This window comes from Nicotiana sylvestris, chromosome 5 (genome assembly GCF_000393655.2).
Source record: "Nicotiana sylvestris chromosome 5, ASM39365v2, whole genome shotgun sequence".
NCBI lineage: Eukaryota > Viridiplantae > Streptophyta > Magnoliopsida > Solanales > Solanaceae > Nicotiana > Nicotiana sylvestris.
This window is the reverse complement of record NC_091061.1, coordinates 168,085,471-168,104,403: the sequence shown is the minus strand read 5'-3', so window position 1 is coordinate 168,104,403 and position 18,933 is coordinate 168,085,471.

Below are 18,933 nucleotides of genomic sequence, written 5' to 3'. Positions count from 1 at the left end.
CTGTTATACTGTCTCCTACCCGTCTACTTGATTCCAAATGTGAATTGTTTCTGTTGATTGTGATTATGTACAATGTGTGTAATCGACTCGATTAAGTTCGTCGATTAGTTATATTGTGAATCTTGTTTCTAAAAATGTTGACTGAAGCAACCTATTTCGAGTGGATTATTTTGTTGTAATTAGTTGTTTCTTATTTGGTAATCAGTTTGATTAATATTCATTAATTAAGTCATCTTTGTTCATAGTTCAATAAAATTCATCAAATAGGTGTTATGATTTCTGAACATTAAAGTTCAGGGCAGTGTCAAAAACTGACAATGCTCCTGCATTTGTTGCTCTTTGTTCAGTTGTTGAATTTCAGTTGAAATGTTCTGTTGAGTTTTGTGTATTGTTAATATGTTTGTATGCAAGTTCAGTGTTCAATCTGAATTTAGCTCTCCTTGTTTAGCATAATCTGTAAAGACAGAAGGTTCGTTTGATTCAGGGGTTGGTTATTTGCTGCTAAATTCTGTTATGATTTTTGCATTTAAGGCAGTAATAACAGTAATTACAGTAGGATTTCAGGGACATTTCTGGGTATGAAACAGATAAAACAGTAAGGGTAATATGATATAATAGTGGGCTGATAATGGAGTGTTAATGGCTATTAGTTAATGATACTAATGGGGAACAAGGGATAATGGGCTGCTGAAAATCAGGGAAAAGTTAGCCTAATGAGATTTAAAGTGGAAAAAACAGATTTTTAATGGAAATTTTCTGTTTTTAAAAGATAAAGGGGGTCCGGGCAGCACTTAAAAAGGGGGGACAGACCTGTATAAGATAGAGAGTTTTACAGACAGACTGGAAGAGAGTTTGAGAGACTTTAAGAGATTTTAGGAGGAGATAACAGATTTTGAAAGAAAAAATCTGATTGATCAGTTTTCAAACAGAGTTTTTGAGAGCTTAGAGAGAGATACATTGAGAAAAATCAGAAATAGAAATCTGAAAAATTGAGAAGAACAGAATCAGATATAGGATAGAAGGAAAGAAAGAAAAATCAGAAATAGTAAAAAGAATTCTACATCAGACACTAGTATTAAGGATGATTTTTGAAGTTAAGAGCTTTTCAGTTTTCCTTTTCTAAAGTTTTAGAATCAGACAGATTGTTCAGTTTTAAAATCTGAAACTTTTAAAGAAGTCTTGTACTGTGTTTCTGAGTTCCTTGGGCCTTGTTTTGTTGACCAAATCTGTTGAACACTGGTATATTCTGCTGAATTTGTTACTGCTGCAACTGCTGAAATTTACTCCTTCTACCTTCATTTTCAGGTACATGTCTTTAAAATTTTATGTTGGAAAGAGATTCAACATGACTAATCAATGAAGTTCGAATTGTAATTCTGTTTTCCATTTGTCCAAGTTCATCAGTAAATTTCATTTTTTGTTTCATGATAGTTAATTAGTAGTGAATTCAATTTGATAGCTATGAGCTAATTGTCTTACTTTGAAAGTTCGTATAAAATTTTGTAATAATGTTAGCCCTTCATCTCATTAGTTTAATCATATTTGAACTGTCAAGGTAGGAAATATGATATAAAGATTGGTTATTAACTAGGCCTTGTGGCGTTGTTAGAATAGAGTGAAAATGTCAAAACCATATATTGTTAGTTTATTTTGATACTTAATTTAGTTATGGATGGAATGATATAAGTTGTACGTTCTTATGTGGTATGATAACAGGTATCCATAGAGCCATTAGTGGATGGTGAGTTGAGTTTGTTATGGCTCATTATGATGTTAAAACGCTATGAAGGTTTCAAGACTTACAAATACGTTGCATGTAAGGCAATATTGTCAACCAATTTGTATAATAATTCTTTTCTTATCAATTTGATGCCTATTCGCCCTCATAAATAAATTAACCAAACAGTTAGGCCAATTAGATTAAAAGCAAATATATGAGAATAAAACGAGGTGTACAAGCATAAATTGCAATATTTATATCAATGGTAATTAAAAATAGGACTTGCACTAAATAGAAATAATAAAAGTTCTTAAAAAAAATAAATATATTCTTCCCTTCATAAATCATTTTTAGTTTCATATACAATTCATTATTGGGCATGTAGATATATATGTTGTAGTTGTGAAGAATAGTATTAATCATGTTCTTATTCTTTATTTTGAATTTGAATAGTCTTGGATGAACATGTTATATGCGGAAATTATAATCGACGGGCAACATTCAATAAATTGTGAATTCTTTTTCAAGAATTAAAGGGTATCTTAAATGAAGATTTCTCATAATATAATAAACAATTTGTGAAAAAATCCCTAATATCATTACAAATATTTTGCGCAATTAGGAATACGTTCGCGTACCCTGATTATATTTTTTAAAAGCAAAAAATTCGGATTATGCGTACGCGCAATTTCGAGCGAATATTTAATAAGAGGATTTTTCCAAAGGCGTTAAATAAATTTCATAAAAACCCGAGATGTACGGTTCACTATTTAAAAAAAAAACAAATATTCTTGATTCGACACAATTTCGAAAAATGATTGTTTAATAAATATCATACCAAAAGTTATCGTGTACACGTACGCGTGACGCAATTCCGCATTTTTAAATTTATAACACGAATATACGTACGCATAATTCGATTCAAAGAAGGGTCTTCAATCACAATAAGTATAAGCGGTAGTAAAATCATGTAACATCAATATATTTAATAAAAATCAAGATAATTAAGCCAATAATAAAAACAGTTAAGCGACCGTGCTAGAACCACGGAATTCGGAAATGCCTAACACCTTCTTCCGGATTAACAGAATTCCTTACTCAGGATTTCTGGTTCGCAGAATAATAAACAGAGTCATATTCTCCTCGATTCAGGGATTGAAATTGGTGACTTGGGACGCCTTAAAATTCCCAGGTGGCGACTCTTAAATAATTAAATAAATCCCGTTTCGACTGTCCTTTAATTGGAGAAAACTCCCCACGCGCCCCCGCGGGTGCGGTAAATAGGAGGTGCGACACATATGTGTGTGCATCCAAGCTCAAAGTATTATATGATACAATTGTTATCGGGTGCACCTCTCTAAGTAAGATTGTGAGTGCATGTCTTGTGTCAATCTCGTTGTTCTTTTTCCCCTAGAACTAGACGCCCACGGGAGATGGACATGTCTTGGGTCACTTTTTATCACCATAAAGTTCAACATATCCCAATATTTTCAACACAAATTATAAATATAGAGGTAAGAAAATTTTTATTTAAAAAATTAAATAAAACCTTCTACCACATTCAAGATAAGTACTAGGAAAACAGAAAAAACAAAACAGGCAGAAGTAGAGGTCTCTAAATAATTGAAACTTTGGCACACATCACATCCTTGTTACATCACTTTTGTTAATTGTTTCAAAGGTTACATTATAGTTTTAATGAACTACTAATCTTAATATTGTTTGTCCTATTAATAAATGAATTAGTTCGATCAAGAAAAGATTAAGCGAATTGCTTAAAATTAAAAAATTACATTATAAGTAATACATTCGGTCTGAAGGTGAAGGAGAAAAAAAAACACAATGAATTCAATAGATAGAATGCATGCCTCTAATGATAATTCCTTTATTATTTTTTATCCGGTGTCCAATATTTATATTTGGGTCCGATTAAATTCGAATTCACACCGAAGAATCCTACATTAAGGATAAAGCGCTCCTTTTGCTAGCCAATCATAAAAGAAGACAAGCTTACGCAACATCAAACCAGATAGCTTAGCTAGGTTTTTCACTCTAAATTGAAGCAATTAAGTACCTTAAGATTTGGAATAATTATAAAAATTAGAAGAATTTATCCAAATAGCCGTCCAATTAATGTCTTAAACTAAAAATAGCCGACGAATGTATAATATATAGATTATATATACCAATTAGAAAAAGTAAACATTAAATCTGGCCGGCTATTTGTAGAACAATCCATCGTCTCACTATCTTTTTCTGCATGCCCTACTTTGAAAGATTGAACTAATATGAGATTGGTTATTTGCAATCCGCGACCTCAAGGTTATAAGACTCGAGCTATCAACTGCTTTACCCTGTGCTGAAGATAAGAATTGTAACTCAATGATTAAATAATTTAAAGGCATGTTAGCTGTCAATATGGCAGCACCTTTGCATGCTTAAAGTTTGAGATGTGTAAATATTTTAATAAATTATATTTTATCAGAATTCGAAAAGTGCTTCATAATTTGTTGGAATAAATTAGCAGATCCGCATATTCATTGGTCAGAACATGGAACTTTGGACGATTGATTATTTTATTTTCTCTTTCTATTCTCTTCGTCGACAATTAATATGTTTAGATTTTGTATCCCATGTAGTTTCACGTCCGAATTCATTATTCATATTGAGTCATTCCCATTTAAAGAGCAATATTCTGGCTTGAAAAATCAAGTCAATCAGATCTTGACCTATGATAAGATTAATTGAAAAATAAGAAATTAATGGGTAGGTAGAACCCCCTTCTATTAGTTAATTTCACATAATCAGTAACGTTAGTTTTTGTACAGTAAAAGAACAACTTACACCCGTTCAATAACCAGATCAATAAATGCATGACATATATTTTTTATGTATACAACTTCTTGTTAGTTTTCTCTATTCAAAACTAGAAAATTAGATCGAAGACGTTAGTTTAAGAAAATAAAAAACAGAAAATGACCTTAGTGTTTGTAAGAAAGTTTCTAGATACGAAAAATTAACTGCGATTATAAAAACATATGAAATTTTCTTATTGCTGAATCTTTGTCGGTACAATTATGTTTGCTCTCTTGATTCTTCTTTCTGAATTATTCTTCATTACTCGAGGGCTTAAGCAACGTATTTCTCAAACATAACATAATGCAGACTTTTGGGATATATTTGATCCCCATAAAAAGAAATAATGTCTTTTTATCATTTCAGCGACTTTGAAAAAGACTATATTTGATCTCTGAATATTTTATGAACGAAATTTCCTTACTTAAGTGGACATAGTCAGCAATGTTAGTTTTTCTGTAGTAAAAGAACTACTTACACACATTTATTGATAACCAGAATAAATTAAATGCATGACATGTGTTTTTATGTGAACAATTTCTTCCAATGTCAAGGATATTGTTTATTCTTACCTTAATTTAACATTTAATTACACTAAATATGTTATTTGGTGTTGTGTACGGTCAAAGTCGGGCTCGCTCTTTGTGTGACTAATCGAGACTGGAATATGATAGGTCAAGGTTCGACCTCATATTATATCGAACCATGGTGCAAAGTTATATCATCGAGTTTGTGACCCAGAGACCGATCAAGATAGAGACCGAGCAAGATCAAGGGAAACTTACCGAGCCAAATAACGGAAAGTCGAAATATCCGCAATCGGGCCAGGATCACGGCGGAAATTCCGACACGTATCAAGAAGAGGCCGATTAATTAGCTAATCATGAGATTTCTTACCTCATATAGAACTGTATCAAAAGTAGGACTCCCCTACTATATCAAGGGGGTCTGATCATTTGTAAAATACATCAATTTTACGTAACATAAAGCAATATATTGTCATTTTCTAGCTACAATTATCTTGTTACTCTGTTCATACGTCAGTTGAAACATCTTTGGTCAAGGGTGATCGAACTCGAGAGTCAAGGCTATCCGATTCATGTAGTTTGCATTTATTTCTTTTATCGTCAATTTTGATATTAATTTGTCTTCTTGATTTGTGCCAAGTTATATCACGTATCCTTAAAACCGCGTACAAATTCAATTGTTATCCGTTTTTAGGGTAAACAGTTTGACGCCCACTATGGGGCTAAGGATAATAGTGGTTACCTGGTACAAACTTTCGTAAGACACACTATTTTACACTTGTTCTTTGAAGTATCTTTGATTACAGGACTAAAAAATGTCAAACTCTTAGTCAGCACCTCTACATATTGACAATGATTTCGGCAACCACGACGAAAATGATAACATAGCACCAGGGAACAATGTACCCCGGTTGACCTCGATGGAGTTTTGGCTGTAGATCCAATCGACGTCAGTTCACATGTAGCCATCAACGAAAATTTGGCCGTCCATCCCGAAGGCGACATCCGTGGGGATGCTCGATCAGCCGCTCAAAGAGCACGTGGTGGTGAAGATGGAGGAATCAGCTTGCAGGTGATCTTCAAAATGTTGCAGGCTCAGCAGACATCAATAGCCTAGCTCCAAAACTAGAATCACCCACCGAGCAGGGTCGAGCTCGAGCCGTCCCAGGAAGTTGTACACAGGGTCGAATGGGTTTCAAGAAAATCGAGCGAGAAAGAATCAGAGACCAATCCTGCAATCATGAAGATGCTCGAAGAACTGACAAAGTGAATTGAGTCAGGGGAAAAGAAGATCAAGGCAAACGACAAAAAGGTGAAAACTTACAACTCCAGGGTCGATCAAATCCCCCGGGCACTGCCAATATTGAAGGGATTGGATTCCAAAAAGTTCATACAAAAACCTTTTCCCCCGAGTGCGGCTCCGAAGCCAATCCCCAAGAAGTTCCACATGCCCGAGATTCCTAAGTATAATGGAACGACGGATCCGAACGAGCACGTCACCTCTTACACATGTGCTATCAAAGGGAACGATCTAGAGGATGACGAGATCGAATCTGTCTTGCTAAAGAAATTCGGGGAGACCTTGTCAAAGGGAGCTATTATATGGTACCATGATTTACCACCTAGTTCTATTGACTCATTTACTATGGTTGCATATTCTTTAGTAAAGGCACACGCCGGGGCCATCAAGGTGAAAACCAGGAAGTCAGACCTTTTCAAGGTAAGACAGAAAGACAACGAGATGCTTAGGGAATTCATGTCTCGATTCCAAATGGAATGGATGGACTTGCCACCGGTCGCTGATGATTGGGTTGATCAAGCTTTCACTCAAGTACTTAATGTTCGAAGCTCAGTGGCTTCACAACAGTTGAAGTAGAATTTGATAGAATACCCAGTTGTTACTTGGGCCGATGTGCATAATCGGTATCAATCAGAGATCAGGGTCGAGGACGATAAACTTAGGGCTCCTTCTGGGTCCGTTTATCCTATCAGACCCGATATAATCAAGAGGGATATTGATAGAGAACCGAGTTCGAATAGAGATCGATATCAGCCGTATAATAGAGATCGTATGAGCAGCAGATCTAGGCGAAATTCTGCACGAAATGAAAGGAGAAATGATCGGGGTCAAAGCTCTATAGGGCTTATGATAAAGAACAGCTTCGACAGACCCATCGTACCCAAAGAGGCACCAATATTATTAGAGTACAACTTTAATGTTTATGCGACTACCATCGTATCGGATATCGGATGCATCAAAGATACCAAATGGCCTCGACCTTTACAAACCGATCCAACACAAAGGGATCCCAACCAAACATGTAAATATCATAGCACACATGGCCACAGAACGGAGGATTGTCGACAATTGAGAGAAAAAGTAGCCCAGTTATTCAACAACGGGCACATTCGAGAATTCCTAAGTGACCGAGCTAAAAGTCATTTCAGAAACGGGGATTCCAATAAACAAAATGAACAAGACGATCCCCAACACGTCATTCATATGATCATCAGAGGGGTCGATATACCCCAAGGTCTGATGATAAAGCGCACCAAAGTATCAATCACAAGGGAAAAACAAACTCGAGATTACATACCAGAAGGAACTTTATCTTTCAACGATGATGATGCAGAAGGAATTATGCAACCCTATAATGATGCACTGGTAATTTCTATACTCATGAATAAAACTCAAGTTAAATGTGTGCTAATTGATCCAAGTAGCTCCGCCAACATCATTGGATCGAGGGTCGTAGAGCAACTCGGCCTACAGGACCAAATCGTACCCGCGACCCGAGTATTAAATGGATTCAACATGGCTTGTGAAACTACTAAGGGAGAAATAACGTTACTGGTGCCATCTAGGAGACCAAGTTTTAGGTTATCGAAGGGGACATCAGGTACAATGCCCTGTTCCGGAGGCCATAGATCCATAACATGAGGGCTATGCCCTCGACCCTTCACCAGGTATTAAAATTTCCAACTCTAGAAGGGATAAAGACGTTTTATGGGGAGCAACCCGCCGCAAAGCAAATGTTTGCTGTCGATGAAGTAATTCTGATATCAACAGTCTCATCGACAAAGGACTCAGGTTCGAAAGCAAAACAGGAAGCCAAATAGCAATTATCGATGCTAGCCTTGACCCAATCGAACAAGCAAGCGATTGACGAAGACGAGGATTACGACACGAGGTTAATTCCCGAGCTCAGGAAAAAGCTCGATCAATTTCTTATAGCTAATATCGATTGTTTTGCTTTGTACCATCTTGATATGACAGAGATCCCATCGGAGATCACTACTCACAAGTTGAGCTTTTACCCGAAGATTCATCCGATAAAGCAGAAAAGGAAACCCCAGTCAGAGATCAAGCATGCCTTCGTCAAGGATGATGTAACTAAACTCCTTAAAATAGGGTCCATCTGGGAGGTCAAATACCCGAAATGGTTAGCAAACGTAGTAGTAGTCCCTAAAAAGGGGACAAACTATGAATGTGTATATATTATAAAGATTTAAATAAGGCATGCCCTAAAGACTCTTTCCCTTTGCTAACATCAATCGCATGATCGATGCCACGGCCGGCCACGAGATCCTCAGTTTTTTCGATGCCTACTCTGGGTACAACTAAATACAGATGAACCCGAATGACCAAGAAAAGACCTCTTTCATCACTAAGTATGGTACATACTGCTATAACGTAATGCCATTACGATTAAAAATGCCGGTGCCACTTACCAATGACTAGTAAACCAAATGTTGAAAGAAAAAAAATAGGGAAAACCATGGAAGTTTATATTGACGATATGTTAGTTAAGTCCCTATGAGTAGAGGACCATTTAAAGTATTTGTAGGAAACCTTCAGTATATTGAAAAAGTACAACATGAAGTTGAATCCAGAAAAGTGCACGTTCGAGGTCAGATTCGGTAAATTTCTCGGGTTCATGGTATCCACCGAGGGATCTAGATCAACCCTGACAAGATCAAAGCTATCGAGGATATCACGGTAGTGGATAAGGTGAAGGTTGTACAAAGGTTAACCGGACACATTACCGCCCTAGGGCGATTCATCTCGAGGTCTTCCGATAAGAGCTAACGATTTTTCTCGTTACTGAAGAAGAAAAACGACTTCATATGGACCCCAGAATGCCAACGGGACTTAGAGGAACTTAAATGATATTTATCGAGCCTACCATTGCTTCACACGCTGAGGGCAGATGAACGAGTATACTTATATCTAGTAGTATCAGAAATAGTAGTAAGTGGAGTCCTAGTCCGGGAAGAACAATGTACGGAATTTTCAATTTATTATGTTAGCTGGACCTTAGGCGAGGCCGAAACTAGGTATCCTCACCTAGAAAAATTGGCACTCGCTTTGCTAATTCCTCTAGAAAATTGAAACCATTTCTTCGAGTGCAACCTATATGTGTTGTGACAACTTACCCTTTACGAAATATAATGCATAAACCTGAACTCTCGAGGTGATTGTTCCAATGGGCCGTAAATTTCAGCAGGTACGATATCAAATATCAATCCCGAACAACCATTAAATTTCAAATTTTGGCAGATTTCATGGCCAACTTTATGCCAACCCTAATACCCGAAGTCGAAAGAGAGTTGTTGGTAAACTCGGGAACATCTTCGGGAATTTGGACCCTTTTTATGGATGGTGCCTCGAACGCAAAGGGGTCTGAACTTGGCTTAATCCTGAAGCCACCCATAGACTAGTTAGACAATCTATTATAACTGTAAAATTAACTAACAATGAGGCCGAATATGAGGCCATGCTTGCAGGTCTCGAACTGGCCAAAGGTTTGGGGGCGGAGGTGATCGAAGCTAAGTGCGACTCCCTCCTTATAGTAAACCAAGTTAACGGAATGTTTGAAGTCAGAGAAGAACGAATGCAAAGGTACCTAGACAAGTTACAGGTAACATTACATCAATTCAAAGAGTGGACTTTGAAAAGGTTGCATAATTGATAAGGAGAAGGACTCCTTAATCAAAGAGAACACTATCCAAGATAGGGAAGGAGTTAGAAGTTGAAATCAACTAGAACTCTTCCACCAAGGAAGAGTTGCATCAGAACTCTAGTTATTTCTTCATCTACTAACTCTATAAATTGCAGGATATTCTCACATTACAAGTGTTGCACAAAAACGTAGAAGTTAAACGTGAATTGAGAGCAAAATATCAAGGCTTTTTGCAAGCAGTTCATGTGTAATTCAAGTGTGTAAACCTGAAGCTACATGAACCAGATTGAAGAACCAGCTTAAAGAGTTTTATGTGTCTTTCTTTATTTCTAGTTCAATTGTAGTAGGTGTTTTCATATTGTACCTTTCAGCTTTCATAGGAGTAATTGTATTAGGTACCTAGAGTGTTCAAGTTAGAGTTAACTTGAAGTTGTCGCAACAGTTAGAGGCTGGTTGCTACAATGGGATTAGACGTAATCCTTAGGTTTACAAAGAGTTTTTGTAAATGCTATTTTGGCTTAGTGATTTTAGTGGAAGTTTGGAAAAATCCTACTGAGTAGTAGGTCGTAGTTTTTTCACCTTTTGAGCCAGGTGTTTTCCACGTAAAAATCTCCGTGTTCTTTATTTTATGTACTTTTTATTCCACAAACAGTAGTAGTTAGAACACCTAGAAGAACCAGGTTCTTCTAGAGTAAAAATTGGGTACCACACAAATCACCCCCCTCTTGTATGGTATTGACGTTTAGAACATCAATTGGTATCAGAGCGGGTTATCCTTGAAGAGGCTAACACCTTAGGAATAGATCAAGATGAGTGCACCACCTGGAAACTAGGAAGGGCAATCCACTGATAGGCCTCCACTCTTTAATGGCTACTACTACTCTTGGTGGAAAAATAGGATGAGAGATCACATCATCGGAGAAGACTATCAGCTATGGGACATTATCACTGATGGTCCCCTGGCTACTATGAAGAAGAATGCTGAAGGAGTAGATGTGCCAAAAACAAGAGCTGACTGCAATACTGAGGACTTGAGGAAATGGGAAAAGAATGCTAAAGTGAAAAAATGGCTTGTGTGTGGACTTGGTCCAGACGAGTATAGTAGAATTCAAAGCTGTACCATTGCTAAGGAAATCTGGGATACTTTGCAAGTGGCTCATGAAGGAACACCTCAAGTGAAGAGGTCTAGAGGAATATTGCTATATTCTCAATATGAGAATTTCACCATGGAGGAAGGGGAAACCATCCAGGAGATGTATACAAGGTTCACCACACTGACAAATGAACTTAAGTCTCTTGGAAGGGTTATTCTTGAAGAGGACAAAGTTGAGAAAATTTTGATAAGGGTTCTACCAGTCACTTGGGAAAGCAAAATCACTGCCATTCAAGAATCAAAGAACATTGTTACTCTTAAGTTGGATGAGCTAATTGGAAATCTCACTGCCTATGAACTTAGATGGCAAACCATGAAGATGGATGCACCCAAGAAGGAAAAGATCCTGGCATTCAGAATCACTGAAGGTGCTGATCTAGAGGAGGATGAAATGACCATGATCACAAAGGACTTCAAGAAGTACCTAATGAGAGGAAAGGGTCCTTTCAGAAGTGGAAGCTACAACAAACCAAGGGTTCCGGAAAAACAAACCAATGAGGGGTGTTACAAGTGTGGGAAGACTAATCACCACATCAAAAACTGCCCTCAATGGGAAATTGAATGGAAGAAGGAAAGAGCTAAACGAAGGAACAGGAAGAAGGAACAGGTTCGACCCAAGAAGAACAAAGGTTCAACAAAGGCTATGATTGTTGCCTGGGGAGAAAGCTCAGATGAGGACTCCGAGGGTGAAGATGGAGATGAACAAGCACTTATGGCAATTGGAGAATCCGATGAGGAATCTGAGGTAAGTATAATTCATCTCAAAGACAAGATTAAACTTTGTCTAAAGAAAGGATATCTGAGTTACTCCTAGATTTCATTGATGAATCTGAGGATCTAAATGATGAAAAGGAACAACTGTCTAAGGAGTGTGTGATTTTTAAAGCTAAGTGCAAAAATCTAAAACTTAGGGCAAGTGAAAGTGAAAGTAAAAATGCTGAGTTAAAGAACCAGGTTAGTAAACTTGACACCACTATCCTAGAGCTTAGATCTGAAAATCTAAAATTGAAATTAGGAACTGGTAAAAAGAAAGCTGATCACACACAACTCACTTTAGAAGAAAATGTAGGAAAAATGAAAGATGAGTTATACAAAAGATATGAGCAGATAAGAGTCCTTAAGGAGGATCTAAACAGGGTTAAGCACGAGCTAGACAGAACCTGTAAATGGAACAGGTCCTCCGATGCCCTTTCATGGATACACGAACACCATAGTAGCAATAAGAGAGGACTTGGCTACGGGACCCCTACACCTAAGTGGGATCCCAAAAGCAAGTACCTCACACTTCCTGAGAACAAAATTTGCACACAGTGTTGTAAAACTAATCACTATAAAATTGAATGTATTGCAAAAGAAAAGGCTAGTCAAAAGAATAAAGAATTTGTTCAAGGGAAAAATAGGTTGTCAGGTTGGGCTAAAAAGAATCTGATTCACCCTTTTGCCTATACAAAAGGACCCAAACTAGTTTGGATTCCTAAGACTAACCTTTGATTTTCTTTTGCGGGTCCAAGTGAAGGGGAGTAGCCAAATATGGTACATAGATAGTGGTTGCTCAAAGCATTTGACAGGAAGCAAGAACCAGTTCCTTTCACTTGAGGACCTCAAAGGAGGTAATGTCTCCTTTGAAAATGGGAAGAAAGGTGAGATTTGGGGTTGGAAAGGTAGGTAAGACTAATTCTCACTCTATTGAGAATGTCTACTTGATAGATTGCCTAAAGTATAGTCTAATCAGTGTATCACAATTATGTGATAGAGGTAACTTGGTAGCATTCACCTCTACCAAATGTTTTACTATTGATCTTACCACTGACAAGATTGTTTTGCAGGGAAAAAAGAGTAAACAATGTATACATTGTAGATTTGTCCACACTTTCAGAAAATGAACTCACTTGCTTAAGTGTGTTGGACAATGTCCCCTCATTTGGAACAAGAGACTTGGACATGCAAGTCTGAGTCAAATCAATAAATTAGTCTCCAAAGATCTGGTGATAGGGCTACCTAACATCAAGTTCAAGAAAGACAAAGTTTGTGAGGCTTGTGCAAAGGGGAAGCATGTAAGATCCTCTTTTAAATGCAAGAAAGGGGTAAGCACCACTAGAACGATGGAACTGGTCCATATGGATCTCTGTGGTCCCATGAGAACATTAAGTAGAGGTGGTAAAAGATATGTGATGGTGCTTGTTGATGATTACTTTAGGTTTTATTAGACATTGTTTTTAACATTTACAGATGAAGCATTTGACATGTTTACTTCTTTTGTTAGAAAAACTCAGAAACAACTAGGTAATCAACTTGCATCTATTAGGTCTGATCATAGAATTGAATTTGAAAATGCTAAGTTTGCTGAATTTTTGCATGCTACATCATAAATAGTTGCACGATTAGACCTCTTGTTAAGAAGATTCCCTATGAGTCACTTAAAGGGAGAAAACTAAATATATCCCATCTTAGGGCATTTAGATGCAAATGCTTTGTCCACAACAATGGCAAAGACTCCCTAGGTAAATGTGATCCCAAAAGTGATGAGGGAGTACTCTTGAGATACTTTTCACATAGTAAAGCTTATAAGATATACAATAAAAGAACTATGTGTGTAAAAAAAGGTGTATATGTTATTTTATTGAAAAAATAACATTCTTTCTAAGAGGCAGGAACACGATAATGAAGAGATTGGGCTGATAAGAAATTCAAATGGTAAAACCACAGTCCATCCTGAATATGCATCACATGAAGGAACAAGTAATGGAACAGGTCCTTCCACCCAGGGCAATACGATAGGGGGAACTGACTAGAGAGGAACTAATCCTCAAACCTTGAGTGAACCTATTCCTCAGTAACAAAACCAGGAAGGAACATCCAAAGAAATTGACACTCATATTGCAACATCCATGAAATTGATATAGATGAACTTGGTTCATCTGTTGATCAGAAGTTGTATAGGCGAATGATTGGTTATCTTTTATATCTCACTACTAGCAGACCTGACATTGTGTGCAGTGTAGGTCTTTGTGCTCGATTTTAGTCAAATCCAAAGGAGTTCAACTTGACTAATGTAAAGAGAATATTGAGATACTTGAAAGGCACCACTAACCTTTGCCTTTGGTATCCAAAAGGTAGTAATTTTAACCTAGTGGGATATGCTGACGTTGATTATGCAGGTTTCCTAGTGGATAGGAAGAGTACCTCAGGTATGACACACTTCCTTGGTTCATGTCTTGTGTCATGGGCTACTAAAAAGCAAATTCAGTGGCCTTATCTACTGCTGAACCTGAGTATATTGCTGCTGCTTCATGATTGTGCTCAATTGTTGTGGATCAAGAAATAGTTGATGGATTTTGGTATTGAAGTTGGTTGCATCCCAATTTTCTGTGATAACTCTAGTGCTATTAGTATGACTAAGAATCCGATTCATCATAAGAGAACTAAGCACATAGATGTTAGACACCATTTTTGAGGGACAACTATGAGAAAGGCTTGATCACTGTGGAGTTTTGTGCTACTGACAAGCAAATTACTGACATCTTTACAAAAGCCTTAAGTAGAGATCACTTTGAGAGGAATATGTTAGAATTAGGGATGATTAAGATCACCTAAAAGGACCAATTCAAGGTTAAACAAAAAAAAGTGAAAAAAATAATAAATTTGGTAAGAAAGTCTGTAAATTGTGTATAGTTAGATTAAATCTTGCTCAGTCTCATACTTTCCATAGTATACTCTTGTGCCATGTGTTAAAATGACTCATTAATCTCTAATGATATTTTCTCTATTTTGGCAAATTTTGACTTACATAGAGAATTATCAGTGAAGAACCTGGTTCATCAAGTTAACACGGTATGTTTTCTATACTCTGCATAATTTGAAATAACTATATTTGGATCATGAGCAGATTCCTACCAAATACCAAAGTTCTTGTGAACTTATCCGTTACAAGTGAACCAGTTACGTTCAAGACTCCTGACCGTATTAAACTACCTAGATTCTTTCAAATCTGCTACTCAGGGGGAAGAAAGTGGCTCTTCCGAAACTCAACAAGTATCTTTTGATTCTAAAGTTTCTCTTGAGACAATTTCTAAAGTTGCTGCAGATTTTGAAACTAGATTTGTAGGATCTATAGCAGGTGTTGAGACTACAGAATCTGGAGAAGTTGGTGGTAAAAATGAAAAGAAAAAAAAGGAGAGCAAGGGTGCTAGGAGTAATGTGAGTGAATGATTCTTCACCCACTCCTGTGAGTTTAACCAAAAACGCATGTGCAATGGTTCTTTGGGGAGATGAACCTGGTTCATCTGTAGAGAAAACCCTCGCAAGACCTGCAGAAGAAAGTGACTGAAAGCTATAATCCAGCTTCTTGATAGAGTTATTAATGACACCAAAACTCATACCATTTCCTATGGCTTCATTCTCACAACTGTGCTTGCACATTTCAATGTACCTATGAAAAGGTGGGAGGTTAGTACCAGCATGGATCATTTTTGGGTTAATACTCTGCTTGCTTGCGATATAAAGTCAATGTCACTCCTAAAGAACCTAGTTCATCCAAAAAGGTACCAGTGAATAGCAAGGTCAGAGCCTTGGTGCACGAAAGTGGGGCTAAGGATGCTGAGATTGAAAGGTTGAAGAAGAGGTTGGTTGAGATGGAGACTAAGAGAGATGCTCTCAAAACTGAGCTGGCAAGAGAAAAAGAGAAGAATGATGGAATTCTTCAAGGTGTGTGAAACTCCTCCAAATTAAAAACCAAGCACCTAGTTCTTCCCAGCCTTAAGCCTTCTAGCCTAGTGTAGATTAACCAGTGACCCAGTTCGGGATTTTTGTTTCTTTTGCTCATGTTTTCAGTATTTTTATTTCTTCTTATGCTTTGTGGTAGAATCTTATCAATTATCAATGAAATTCACTGTCTTTTGCTCTAACTATTTGTTTATATTTCTTTGATGGTTAAAATTATTAGCTTGATCTATGATGATTAATCCATGATTTCATTTGAAGTAGCCTCAGTGGCCATGAGTAAGCTTTAAAATCTGGTTATCTCACATTTTTATGCAACTTTTCGATGATGCCAAAAGGGGGAAAAAGTTTGTGCTTTAAACAAGTGATGTTTATAACCTAATGTACCTGGTCCTTGATGATAAGTGATAAAAAGGAAAAATATTTCTAACATTATGTTGATGTTGAGCTGAGTTGAAATAGGGCCTAAGCTTATGAAAAGCACAGAGTTTGTCATCATCAAAAAAGGGGAATTTGTTGGCCCAAGTAAAGGTTAGTTTTGAAGACTGACAAAGGAACTTAGGATGAACCAGGTCCATCCCTCAGGTGCACAAAAACGGGCAGATTCGAGCATGTGGGTTGCACGTGAAGGAGATCAGCTTAACTTGGTGTATTTAATATCTCCTGATCGAAAAGGTTGCATAATTGATAAGGAGAAGGACTCCTTAATCAAAGAGAACACTATCCAAGATAGGGAAGGAGTTAGAAGTTAAAATCAACTAGAACTCCTCCACCAAGGAAGAGTTGCATCAGCACTCTAGTTATTTCTTCATCTACTAACTCTATAAATTGCAGGATGTTCTCACATTACAAATGTTGCACAAAAACGCAGAAGTTAAACGTGAATTGAGAGCAAAATATCAAGGCTTTTTGCAAGCAGTTCGTGTGTAATTCAAGTGTGAAAACCTGAAGCTACATGAACTAGATTGAAGAACTAGCTCCATAAAGAGTTTTATGTGTCTTTCTTTATTTCTAGTTCAATTGTAGTAGGTGTTTTCATATTGTACCTTTCAGCTTTCATAGAAGCAATTGTATTAGGTACCTAGAGTGTTCAAGTTAGAGTTAACTTGAAGTTGTCGCAACAGTTAGAGGCTGGTTGCTATAACGGGATTAGAGGTAATCCTTAGGTTTACAAAGAGTTTTTGTAAATGCTGTTTTGGCTCAGTGATTTTAGTGGAAGTTTGGGAAAATCCTACTGAGTAGTAGGTTGTAGTTTTTTCACCTTTTGAGCTGGGTGTTTTCCACGTAAAAATCTATGTGTTCTTTATTTTATGTACTTTTTATTCCACAAACAGTAGTAGTTAGAACACCTAGAAGAACCAGGTTCTTCTATAGCGAAAATTGGGTACCACACAAATCACCCCCTCTTGTGTGGTATTGACGTTTAGAACATCACGGGAGATACTGAATACATTCTAAGGGAAGTCCATGAAGGCACCTACGGGAACTACTCAGGCGCTGAATCATTGATTCGAAAGGTAATCAGAGCCGGCTAGTCTTTGTCTGAAAACTCTGTACGTTTCCAGTCAAAGAGGGGCAGCTGTAGACATGTGATTTTTGACCCTCCCCAAGATCTTTTATATATTAGCGTAAAATATTTAATTTAGGCATAATATAGATATTTTAAGTAATTTTGACTCTTTTACTTTATTCTAGTACAAGAAAACAAAAATTACAACAACAAAAAAATATAATAATATAATAATAAGTTCATTAATATTTGTAGTCATTTTTAATCTAAAAAAATAATAATAAAAATAGTATCGTATTTTTATTTTTAATATAATGTTTGAAAATACAAAAAAAAAATAGATTTGTTTTAAGGGTTAGTTTTGTTTTAATAAATTATTTTAATAGTAGGACTAATTAATAAATGGGCGCGTATTTTTAATCTCATTCGCGGCAAAAAAATAGAGTTTGGGCTCGGGCAACCCATCCTTAGGCCTAATTTTGGACCTAGCACACAATTGCCAAGCCCATAACTCCTAGGCCCACACCCCTTAACCTAAAAACCCTACCCAAAAACCCTAGACTCTACACTATAAAAACAAGCCTAAATACTAAAAGAACAAAGAGGAAGGAGCTGGAAAAAACGCAGCAAGGCTGCGCAGAAAAAAAAACGAAGGAGGAAGAAGCTGAAAAAGCAGCAAAGAGCTGCGCGACCAAAAACGTTCCTATCTCTAAAAAACCCTCCTGACCTCGTCGAGAAAGAGGAAGGAACGAAGAAGAAGCAAAAAAATGCAGCAAAGCTGCACATGAAAGAAGCCGAAGGAGAAGGGCTGAAGAAGCAACTAACATAGCTGCGATAGACGGACCTCCTTCCCCGTCACGCCTTCATCTTCCATCTTCAAAACCAACCATAACGATTTTTCCTTCTTCAACCTTGAACCCAAGACGATAATGGCGTAAAGATCCTAGCACCCAAAGGAACTCCATGCGAGTCGTCCTTCCTCACCCAAACGACTCCTCGACACTTCTTCTCCTCACCAGCGGCGAGCTCGTTGTTATACCCCAAACAACGACCCAACCACCCAGCTCCATGCAACCGCTCCTCATCAACTTTGTTGCCAAGCTCCAACACCACCATAGCAGCCCCTCCCCCCGTCAACAAACATAACCATATACACATACAGAAACGAGAAACAGAGGGAATGAGAGCAGGAAGGAGGCATCGAGTTTCAGTCCAAAAATCGAGTGAACGTTAGCTTCGAGCTTGAGTGCCGAGTTTCTCGGTATCGTTTTGAGGTTCCGTTGAGGTCATTGTTAGAGTTGAGGTTTGCGGTCAAGGTTCCGACCCATGCATCGGGAATTTTGAAACAGTCAGTGTTATCTATTTAAAGGTCCATTTCCCTTTTTCTTGAGCTTTAGATCTTTATTTTATATCTGGTTTGCACTAGATCATGACTGCGTTCGAATTAAATGTGAGTTTTGATTACTATATGTGTGGTATATTGA